General features: G+C 39.1%; 1 long non-coding RNA gene across 1 annotated transcript; it reads left to right on the top strand.

The window, feature by feature from the left end:
* Nucleotides 1-412: 412 nt before the first annotated feature.
* LOC118493104 lies at nucleotides 413-4500 on the top strand. The gene is made up of 3 exons (XR_004895061.1): nucleotides 413-424; nucleotides 622-626; nucleotides 4390-4500. It is a non-coding gene; the product is annotated as an uncharacterized LOC118493104 (long non-coding RNA).
* Nucleotides 4501-10449: the final 5949 nt, after the last annotated feature.

The following is a 10449-nucleotide window of genomic DNA, read 5'->3' as shown; positions in this document are numbered from 1 at the left end:
TTTATTTAACAGGGACAATGCACACTAATAATACATATGAAAATGTAAAATGTGCCAGAATTAGCCAAAAGGCTATTTTACATCTGCTGTCCCTGGACAGATAGTACACTGTCACACCTAAAAAGACAAAAGGATTATAATAGTACAGTAAAATTAACTATAAATGTAAAAATTTAAAAAATGACAAAATCAATATATAAACAATAACAGATTGTCATTATCAACATCAATACCAGCACACACACACACACACACACACACGAGCTAAAGCTGTTTGACCGAATGCACTTTTCCTCAACGGGACAATGCAGTCACCTCTTGCTGCACTCCTTGTAGATCTGTAAGCGTTTGGTACTGTGTTTACAAACTGGCTCAATACCGGAGGAGCCAGTCCATGTAGAATTTTGTACATAAGACAAAACAAGTGTTGTGTATCAAGTGTTTAAACTCTTGCCCATTTGCAATAAGACTCCTAGCATTCCATTGCATTATGTAAAACATAATACAAAAGACACTAATCACCATCATATTCATCATGTCTGCTGTCCATTTCCTCTTCCTCATTGTCGTCCAACTCTATGTGTTGACTCCCATTTGGTCTTTGATCTGCACTGTCCTGAGTGTAAGTAAATTCCCATAATTCCTTTGGATTGATCCCCTTGAATCCTAAAAGTTTTTCTGCAGTGGAAACAATTTCACGTGCCACATCTGACTTTTTGTTTGCCACCATTTTAACTCTCCACATTGCTTCAACCATGAACGCCAGTAGTCCTTTTTTGCTAATCACAACAGAGTCATCATTAAAAGCATGTCCCTTTACTAGATCTTTTGCCTTGGCCTCACCTTGATCTTGACTTACCCCACCATTACACTCCACTCTTCTCACTGCCTCAGCATAAGATATTTTCCTCTCTTTTTTTATTCTTTCCACATTTTCTGCTTTGACATAGTTTTGACAACCCCTGAAGGAAGCTGGATGTTCACCCCCACAGTTACAACATTTCACAGGTTCATTACATTCTTTTCCGTCATGCTCCTTGCTACATCGTCTACATCTTCTCTTTCCATTACACACAGCTGCCACATGTCCATATCTCTGGCAATGAAAGCATCTCAAAGGGGGTCTATCATACTCTTTTACTGGGTAGCTCAGGCCCAACATGACCTACGACCTGACATACGTTTTACAGCTACAACATTACCGCCTTTTAAACTAGTCAATATCTCTTGCTCAGATACGTCCAATGACACATTATACATCACTCCTTTTACCTCGGTGTTTGTTTTTGGTTTGAACACCTCTACTCCCTTACCTAGCACAGTTTTAACCTTGAGAGCCTTAGCTTGTTGCATTTCCGACTTACATATAATTGAAATCATTCCATTCTGCAAAATAGAGGCATGCAATATGTCACCAATCCCTTTTTTTAAGTTCATTTGTCAATTTAAGGGGATTGACTGTAGAAAAGCCAGCCCCTCCTTTTACTTCAATCAGAACTTTAAATCCCTCATCACTATTTGGATTAGGCCTTATTGCTTTAATCTGTGGGTTTTCCATATCACTATCCTGAGAGTTATTTCCTTGCTGTCTTTTGTGACTTGCCTTACTCACTGTGCTCCATTCCTCCCCACCCCCATCCCAATCCGCTCCCTTGGGCATGGGCTGACTCTGAGTTTAAGGTATCCCCAACTGTGTGAGAATTTACCGTTTTAACAAGGTTCACTTTACAGAAGACTCACCACACGACTTCCTTTCCACTTCGAATCTGAAACTGCTCAGGAATATCGTTCCCGGACCTATACAGGCCGTCGGGCAACACCCCTTCAAACAGTTCCTCACAAAACCCACACTATCCAATCCAAGATCACACCTAGTCAATTAACCTCACGGCTCTCCGGTTACCCGGCGCAAAAGGAAGCAGTGAATTACACCGAACGACCGTCTGTCTGTCTAACCTAAGTTGAAGATCAACAAACTTGTCTACCCGCGTGTCTGCCTGCACCCTCCTCCGTCCCTTAGCTAACGTTAGGCTGCTAGATAGCTAATTGAACGTTACCCGATATCCCTTAACGTTAATTTTAGCTAGCTAGCTAGCTAGCTAACAGTAACTGATTGCCGCACCTCAGTCATACTTTGCTCATATCGGTTAATTTGATTTTTTTTTTGGCTTAAATGGAACTGAACCTCAACTGGGAACATTTAAAGCCGAAGACTTGTTATATAATCAAAATGTAAAGGTAAATTCTGCATGTAGCGTTAGCTAGCTAGGGGCCGTAATTATTTTTACCCTGCTTATTACCAAAATTACACTATGTTAAATAAGTTTTAGGACAGTTTAGCTAGTAAAACTGGTTCGTTTCTGTACACTCGGCATTAAATCTGGTTAACAACTGATTTTGAAAAAGGGGTTCGGAGTGTCAACGGTCATAAAACATCAGTTATTAGATGCTGAATTGGCCTGCTCAGAGGAAGAGGCACTAATGACTCCAGAAAACAGGAAGCCAAAGAAGAAGACCTACACAGACTTTGAAATGGGTAGGTAATAAACTATTATTAAATCATATCCATCTATCAACAGTAAATATTTTAACCCTTTGGAAGTTGTACTTAGGTTACATTATGTATTTAAATGTAACCCTAACGTGCAGTGAAGGAGAGATACCACACGTCCTTCCTGCTGCTGTCAGACTTTATAATGAACACTGCTCCAAGTAGACCACACGCACCATATGTGACAATTTACTCACGTGCAACATCAATGTACACCTTATTATGCAATAATATATATATATATATATATATATATATACATATCAATAACTACTCTGTGCAATACTGTGAATACCGTGTTATTACATTTTCTGTCTGTATACTTAACTGTTTGATCTGCTTTATTCTTGCATTTTTACTGATGCTTTTGTCATTGCACTTTCCTTTTGGTGCAGTATCACTGAAAATGTCCACCACTGTGGGATTAATTAAGGATCTTATCTTAGAGCATAAAATGGCACCTTTGGTATAAAAAGTAAATACTTTTTAAATAATTGTGATTACTATGAAACCTTGATGTTAGCCCTTTTAGAGAGAAAGTTATGGTATATTTTATGGGACGATGTATAACATGCTATTTAAAGCTTTCATTTACAAAGTGATCTAAATACATATTGGCAGAATGGCACTTTAACAGCGGTTGAGGCTAGATGGGATACAGCTACGGTGACAACAGTTAAGTGTAGGCACCAAAACGACTAGTTAAGTTCAGGAAACAGATCGTGGTTTGAATTAAAACTCTAGAGGAACGAAACACATGTTTTCCTGGGTGAAAGTATAACAAATATATTATTATATTAGTCTAGATTTTGCGGGATTTTTGCGTAACTTTTGGCCGTAGCTGTATCCCTTCTACCGTAAACAGCCCACCTGTTGTGGATCTTGACCTTCATCCAAAATGAAACTGCACAGACTGCAGCCCCCCTACTGACCAAATGGCCTTACTGTTCAATTATATTGAAATGCTGAATTGGAGCTTCTGATGAAAATTTAGCAGAGAATTTAACTACGTTAACGACATTTGGCTTGCCATATTCTACTTAATGAAACCGGTCTTCTATTCACATCTGCAAAAAAAAATATAACTCAACCACTTCTTAAAAACAAAGGGAGAAGAAACAAAAAATAAAATAAAAAAAACTTCCATGCATTAAAAGATACTTCTTCGAATAACGCACAAAACCCAAATCTTTTGTTCTTGTCACAGCAGCAGCACCAAAGAATCCTACTTTCCTGAGTACGAAGCCGGCCATCAAGGACTTCCCCGAGTGGCAACTGACTGGAGCAGAGGCTGTAGCAGGGACAGCCTTTTTTTTTTTGCTACTGAGATAATTGACATTATGATAGACAGTGGACAATATGGTGTGACAATTAGTTTTTGTTCTCCAACATGTACACACTGCTGTTGTGAAGCAGGGATATACAGCTCACGAGTGTGTAGTCAAAAGAGAGAAATACTGTATATTTCTGCAACTCCTACAGATTAAGAAAATAATGAATTTTCTTAATAAATAAATGTTATTCTTGGCTCAATTGTTCAGTGTCTTTGGGCATAAAAAAATGAGAAAGTGGCGTTTTTTATAACTGAAACAGGGTGCGTTGGACATCCTGTTGTGTGCGCAAGCGCCTTTTTATTACCATGGGTTTACAGACACGTCTCTACTGATTGGGTATTACCTGGAACACAACAATAATCGAGAGACACACCCACCAAACGAGAGAAAACATAACTCAAGCCGTTGCACACCGTTCCCAGGAAACGTGCGTGCCCCAGCTATTTGCCTGAGGGAAGCCCACAGTCTCAGACTTTAAAAAACACTGGTTTAAGCTTTTAATAGTGTTTTTGTACATTAGCCCTTAGTATAGACCACAGTAGGATGATTATCCCAAAATCTAGCTACATACAAGAATAGCTTTTAATGTGTTACAGTGTGCTATTTTCTATAATAATTTGACGATACAGTACACAGAGAGCCAGGCAGCCTGCTTACCCAGTCTGCACCTGCAGACTGGGTAAGCGTACATCTTCACCATCCTAATATTTTAGGGGGCATCTGATGTTCTTGCCTCATTTCACTTCCGTTGAGGCCATGGTCCTATTTCAGATTCATGGCCCAACATCTTTTTCCATTGACTGCTTACTTTGCTGATGTCTGCTGTGATGTCTTATACTGTGTCCACTCTGGCTTTTGATGTTTGTTCCTGTCTATGTCATGCAAACAGCTCAGAGCATGAGCTTCCCTCTTATGTGGGGTAGAATGAATATTCATGCATGTCCGGTACCTTAAATACCTCACCAAGACCTCTGTGATCTGACCACCCCTGCCTCTGAAATTATACTACAATTTCCATTGACTTGCAATTGTTACACAGGCATTGATGCACATATTGGGCAATGTGTGTTTCATTTAGGTGTAACATTAATAAGTTAAATGGATTGCCTGTGCCACAGCTATGCTACACTTTTATAAGGGGTGGAAAATCAATATTAATGCACACCAGTACCTCAAATACATGTACCTGCTTGCCTAACTTTCACACCACCTAACCTAACTTGTTCCGCTAGTACCAACCCTCATACAGTTTAATTCAACCCTGCGTTGATAGGAAAGTGTGTCCCCTCCTATGAACGTCATGCCTACCGACAAACAGTATGGACATCTGCAACATTATGCTTATTTGAGAAATTATCTGTAATTTCATTTCAAAACTGAAGGAGTAGGCTTTTCATAAAATCCCCTTCTCCTCCAAATCCTGTTAATCCACTTTAAAAACGTTGGAGTCTTCCAATACAAGCTCCAAACTGTTTTAGGCAAGGCTCAGTGAATGTCATGAAAATAAGCAATTCAGAAATTTTGGGAAGTTTTTACTGTTTTTCCCAGTTCCCCACAGTCAGAAACTAATACGCATGCGGGACAGACCTTTTTTTTATGTATTTGGTGTACTTCAAATAGAATATGTAGCATACATGTTCTTTTCCTTATGAAGTTAAAATTGTTGTTAAAACAATTTCCTCTAATATTAAGACCCAAAGTGAGTCACAGTGTTCAACAAAATGCAAGGTCATTGTGCAGTCTACTGCTCCCTCAAATCATTTTGCCTCTCCCCAATTTCTACAGGTCAAAGGGAACAAAGAGTTTTTCATGGGCTGAGGTAATATACGGTGAATAAAGACAGGGAGGACACAGTATGAATAAAGCTTTACATTGGTGTGCTATATATATTTTTTTTAATTTAACAATACATGCAATGTGTGAAAGACTGGGAAGGGATGCTAGGGCTCAACAGTTCAACCAAGGCTTCTAGCATCAACGTGAACATTGATAATCTGGGCGTGAAGCGATGTAAGACCTTAAAATGGTTGAAAAAACAGAAATGTAAACAGAAATTGTCTCTTTAGTCTATGTGCTTCAGATATCAAGAAAGTGCGCGCAGATTCAAATAATTGAATGTTGCACAATCATTGGATGAATCATGCCGGACAGAGACGATCTTGACCAATGATATTGTTTGACTTCATGGGGGGCTGTGCTAACATGCATCAATCATAATGTTAGCTGGCTAGCTAAATATATAACGCTAACAGTTAACTAGGTACATTATATTTGTCAGTTGACTAACGCTAACGTTAATTTAGTAACGTCAACGTTCCATGTTTAACTTAAGTTCCTATTTCCTCGTGCAAACACGGACCTGACAAAGACAGGTGGCAGTTAACTTAGTAACGTTAACTTGCTAAGTAACGTAAGGTTAGTAGTAGACAGTTTAGCAGGTGAGCTTGATTAGCTGGGTACTAATACTAGTAATTGAGGAAACTTTATAACGCTCCGTTGCTCCTAACGCTAGCTAGGTAGTTAACATCACTGTTTATAACCGCCGTTTAACGTTACCAGGTTATGCCTCAATTTTCAATAAGCTATCTCAGCTGACTAACTTTACGTTGGTTCTACTTTATGATCAGTGAACCACATGTTGTAATTAACAATTTACCCCTGCTTCATTTAATATTTACAAGGTAACAAGTTACAACATGACATTAAACGGAGTCTGCTTTGTGGACCACAACATCTTAATTTGAACGTGATCGTTATTTTCACTCATGATTCAGTGTGTCCAACTTAACATGATCATTCTGTCTTTCCAGAGAGAATATTTCCATTCTCGCTTTCCACATAAAAATAAATGGACAGGGAATTGAACAAACTCAGAAATAAGATATAGGCTACCTGCTCTATTTATAAGTGTTTCTCCCTCCAGACAATTGCACTCAGTCTGCAATTAAATATGTATTTGTTTCATTTCATTTATATGTTTCATTTTTGCTGTAAATCTAAATAAATAAAAACCTGGTGGTCAATGCTGGGAAGCCTCCACAAATAGATCTATGTATACTACTGTTACAGTAATTTTCAAATCTCACCCTAATTCTTTAATCCCTGTTTAGGCAAGATGGAAGAAAGGAAGATACCAAGATAAGAAGATCAAGGAGATAAAGAAAGCTAAAGTAAATAGATGTTCAACATACAGTATCACACGTTATCATCTGTACCTTACCACATCTTTCTCACCCATGTTATGGCTTTCATTCTGTGTTCAGTTTGACAAGGATCAACAGACCAGACAGCTCTCCCACAGCCAGCCTGAGAACCTGCTTTACGGTCTGAATAGCCTGGGTGAAGTTGAAGACGCGTGCATCAGATGGCTGAGAAAAGGATAGCCCAGAGCAAGAGGGAGCCCAGCAGAGGCTAAGAAGGAGGCAGCAAAGGAGTTCACAAACCCACATACAGCTAAAGGAGGTACTGCATGACATCTGGGGTCCATTTCAGAAAGCAGGTTTAGTTTGCTAACCCTGAGATGAGGGTAAATCTGGGTTTTCCGTTTCAGAAAGAGAGGTAACTTAACCTCAGACTCTGTGAACCTAACCTGGTCGGTAGAGGTGTGAATCTTCACTGATATCCCGATTCGATTTGATTACGATTATCAGGTCAGTGATTCGATATCTCGATGCATCCAGATGCTTCAAAATAAAATTTTCTATTATGGACTGTTCGTTATTTAATTAAGTGGCCACCAGAGGAGTTTTGTGGCCTCTAACCTAAAAAGACTTGACCCTCCCCTCATCAGTAATAATTTTCCTATGACCCTCCAAAATGATTTGAAGAAGAGGCATGAACCTCCCCTCGCATTCAAGTTTGCACTTAGCAAAGAAGTACAGATACCATTTGATTTTTACAGCCATGGTGTACAGGAGTTAACCTCTACATTCTCATCTTACACATCACACTCCTCTGTTATGGTGTGTTGGCCATTTCAGTAGATTTACTCACTAACATTGTTGTGGAAACACAATAAGCATGGAAACTAAATGCACACTTCATGCATTACTTCAAATACTAAGTTACTCCTCTAGTAAACTAGTATTCATATGAAATAAAACAATAAAACATTGAGACCATTCAGCAAAGGACACTGGGATAGGCTATAACCAATTCAACACTGGTTGCTAAACTTGTCACTATCGTCATTGTATATTTTAGCACATAGGTAAAGCTGCCGAAGCTGAACATTATATTCCAAAACACATATGTTTATTTTTAAAGCAGATTTTAGACAGACGCGGCGGAATGCCCCGACGCTTAAATTCAACTAAAATGTAACAGTGAACAATCAGTGTTGGACCTACAGTCTGTTGAGATGCCTCTCCAAACGCAGAAACGAAGCAAGGTTGGCACGGCAAGATGTCCAGACTAGCAACAGTAACTTTCGTTTTTTGCGTCCTGCTGCTCCCATCGTCAGCCAGGTAATATTTTTTTTACTAAAGCCCTATATGAAATCAGATGTATTACCTACCGCCATTTAGTTTTGTGTTATTTAAGATATTTATAAAATATCTGGCCATGCCAGATGTAATTATTCCACAAATTTTTTAAACAATGCAATTACCTGTTTCAGCCACCAGGGGACAGTGCTCCTCCTGCCCCCCCAGCAAACTACGCGTTTGCGGTCAGACCCATCTGGTAGCGAAGGAGGGCCGAGACTGAGAGCTACATAGATAAATATGCACCAAACAAGCCACTTTGAAATTTTGCTCTTTTCATGAATAAAAAAGTTGGGTGACCCCCCCGCCCAGACTAAAAAATGTTGGATGACCCTCCCCTCAGCAAAAAATAAAAGACATGACCCTCCCCTATTTTCCTCCGGTGGTCCATTCCATAAATACCGAACGGTCCCTTAAAGCCATATAGGATATTTGACTTGACAAACTTGCATTGTCAAATGCAATGCCCAAGCTGCAATACCTAACTTCAGACTGGAATGATGAAGTGTTTGGGTTAATTTCTTTAAGGTAGCTACCACGAAGGTTTACCTATTTTGGATTAGTCATATACCACCCTACTTTTAACCAGCAAATCTATTGTGCTGTATTGGAATAACTGACCCCAGACAACGCTTTAACAAAAAAGGTATTGTTTACTGAACAATAACTTAAATGTACAAATAATATTTAGCCGTTAGATTGAATAACAAAAAAAAACATAACACAAATCACACCCTTCAAATATGCTAACTGCAATATTTCTTCAAATGATATTACACACAACTACCCCTTTACCCGTTTCTCTATCAGTTTCCACTTATAACACTCCAGCTACACAAAAGTATTCCTCCATACAGCAGTTTCAATGTAAAACGTACTCAAAACCTATTAAACCACTGTGTTAACACACACCTACCCACCCACACACACGCCGAGAGAGATTGTTTGTGTGTCTGCCTGTCTCCGTCTGTCTGTCTGTCTTTCACTGGAGAGGATTCCAACAGTCTGTAATTGCCATCGTCAAGGGGTGTCAACTTTTTCAGCTCTTCTGAGTTTGCAGGTATGTTTACAACATTGGTGATGCGGAACATATTAGTCAGAAGAGTGTGACTCACTCTGAAAATTTTTTTAAACGTTTTTGTGGTGTTCCCTGGACACAAACCAGTAAGAGTCATTAAAAAGATGTTCCACAGTATTGCAGGTGAATGATGTAAACCAGGGGTGGCGAACCTGTGGCTCTTGAGCCATATGCGGCTCTTTGCCTGCTCCTGTGAGGCTCTTACTGTGTGGCTGGGGGCTGTGTCATTGGTTGATTGTTGTTTTTAACTTTTCTGAAACATACAGTATTTCAGATAAGTAAAAAAAAAAACACATTTGAATACATCTGCCAATACTGCCAATACATTTGCCAATTATTTTAAAATGGAAAATAATGCAGCAGAGTTTTGAGGACAGATTCTGCAACCTGAGGAAAAACAGCGGCCACAGATCACCTTCCTCGTTAACCCTTTCACTGCTGAATCCGACTGTTTGAAAGCCCCTTTAGTGACAAATGAGTGAGAGAGTTGCTTCGAGTGGCCACAACCGAGTTCAAGCAAGACCTGAAAAGGATTGTGGATAACAAAGACTGTCAGGTTTCCCACTGAGTCAATCTAAGTGAGAAAAAAAAACTATGAAAACTGCTATGTATTATGACTAGTCATTAGATCTGGAAGACACTGTTGCTGTTGTAGTGTGGACGTGCATGTGTTGTGTGGCTTTTTGCTATGGTGCGTTTTTTTTGTGGCTCTTTATACCTAACTGGTTGGCCACCCCTGATGTAAACCCTTTGAAATAAAAGATTATGAATTATAATTCTGTTAATGATGGTGCTGCAGCCTCAGAATGGGATTAGTAGGCCTAGGATTTTTATAGATTATAGGTTCAATACCATTTCACCAGTAATATTATACTTATGATTAAATATGATATACACTATATTGGAACTAACGCATTTACTCTAGCAGCAATTTTCTCCCACGCAAATTCTCTCTTTTACAGCAGCCGCTGTGTTGCTTTTTTAACTAAATACATGTTCAAA

This window comes from Sander lucioperca, chromosome 14 (assembly GCF_008315115.2).
Source record: "Sander lucioperca isolate FBNREF2018 chromosome 14, SLUC_FBN_1.2, whole genome shotgun sequence".
Taxonomy (NCBI): domain Eukaryota; kingdom Metazoa; phylum Chordata; class Actinopteri; order Perciformes; family Percidae; genus Sander; species Sander lucioperca.
Note: the sequence above shows the minus strand (reverse complement) of the source record. Positions and strands in the feature narration are given on the sequence as shown.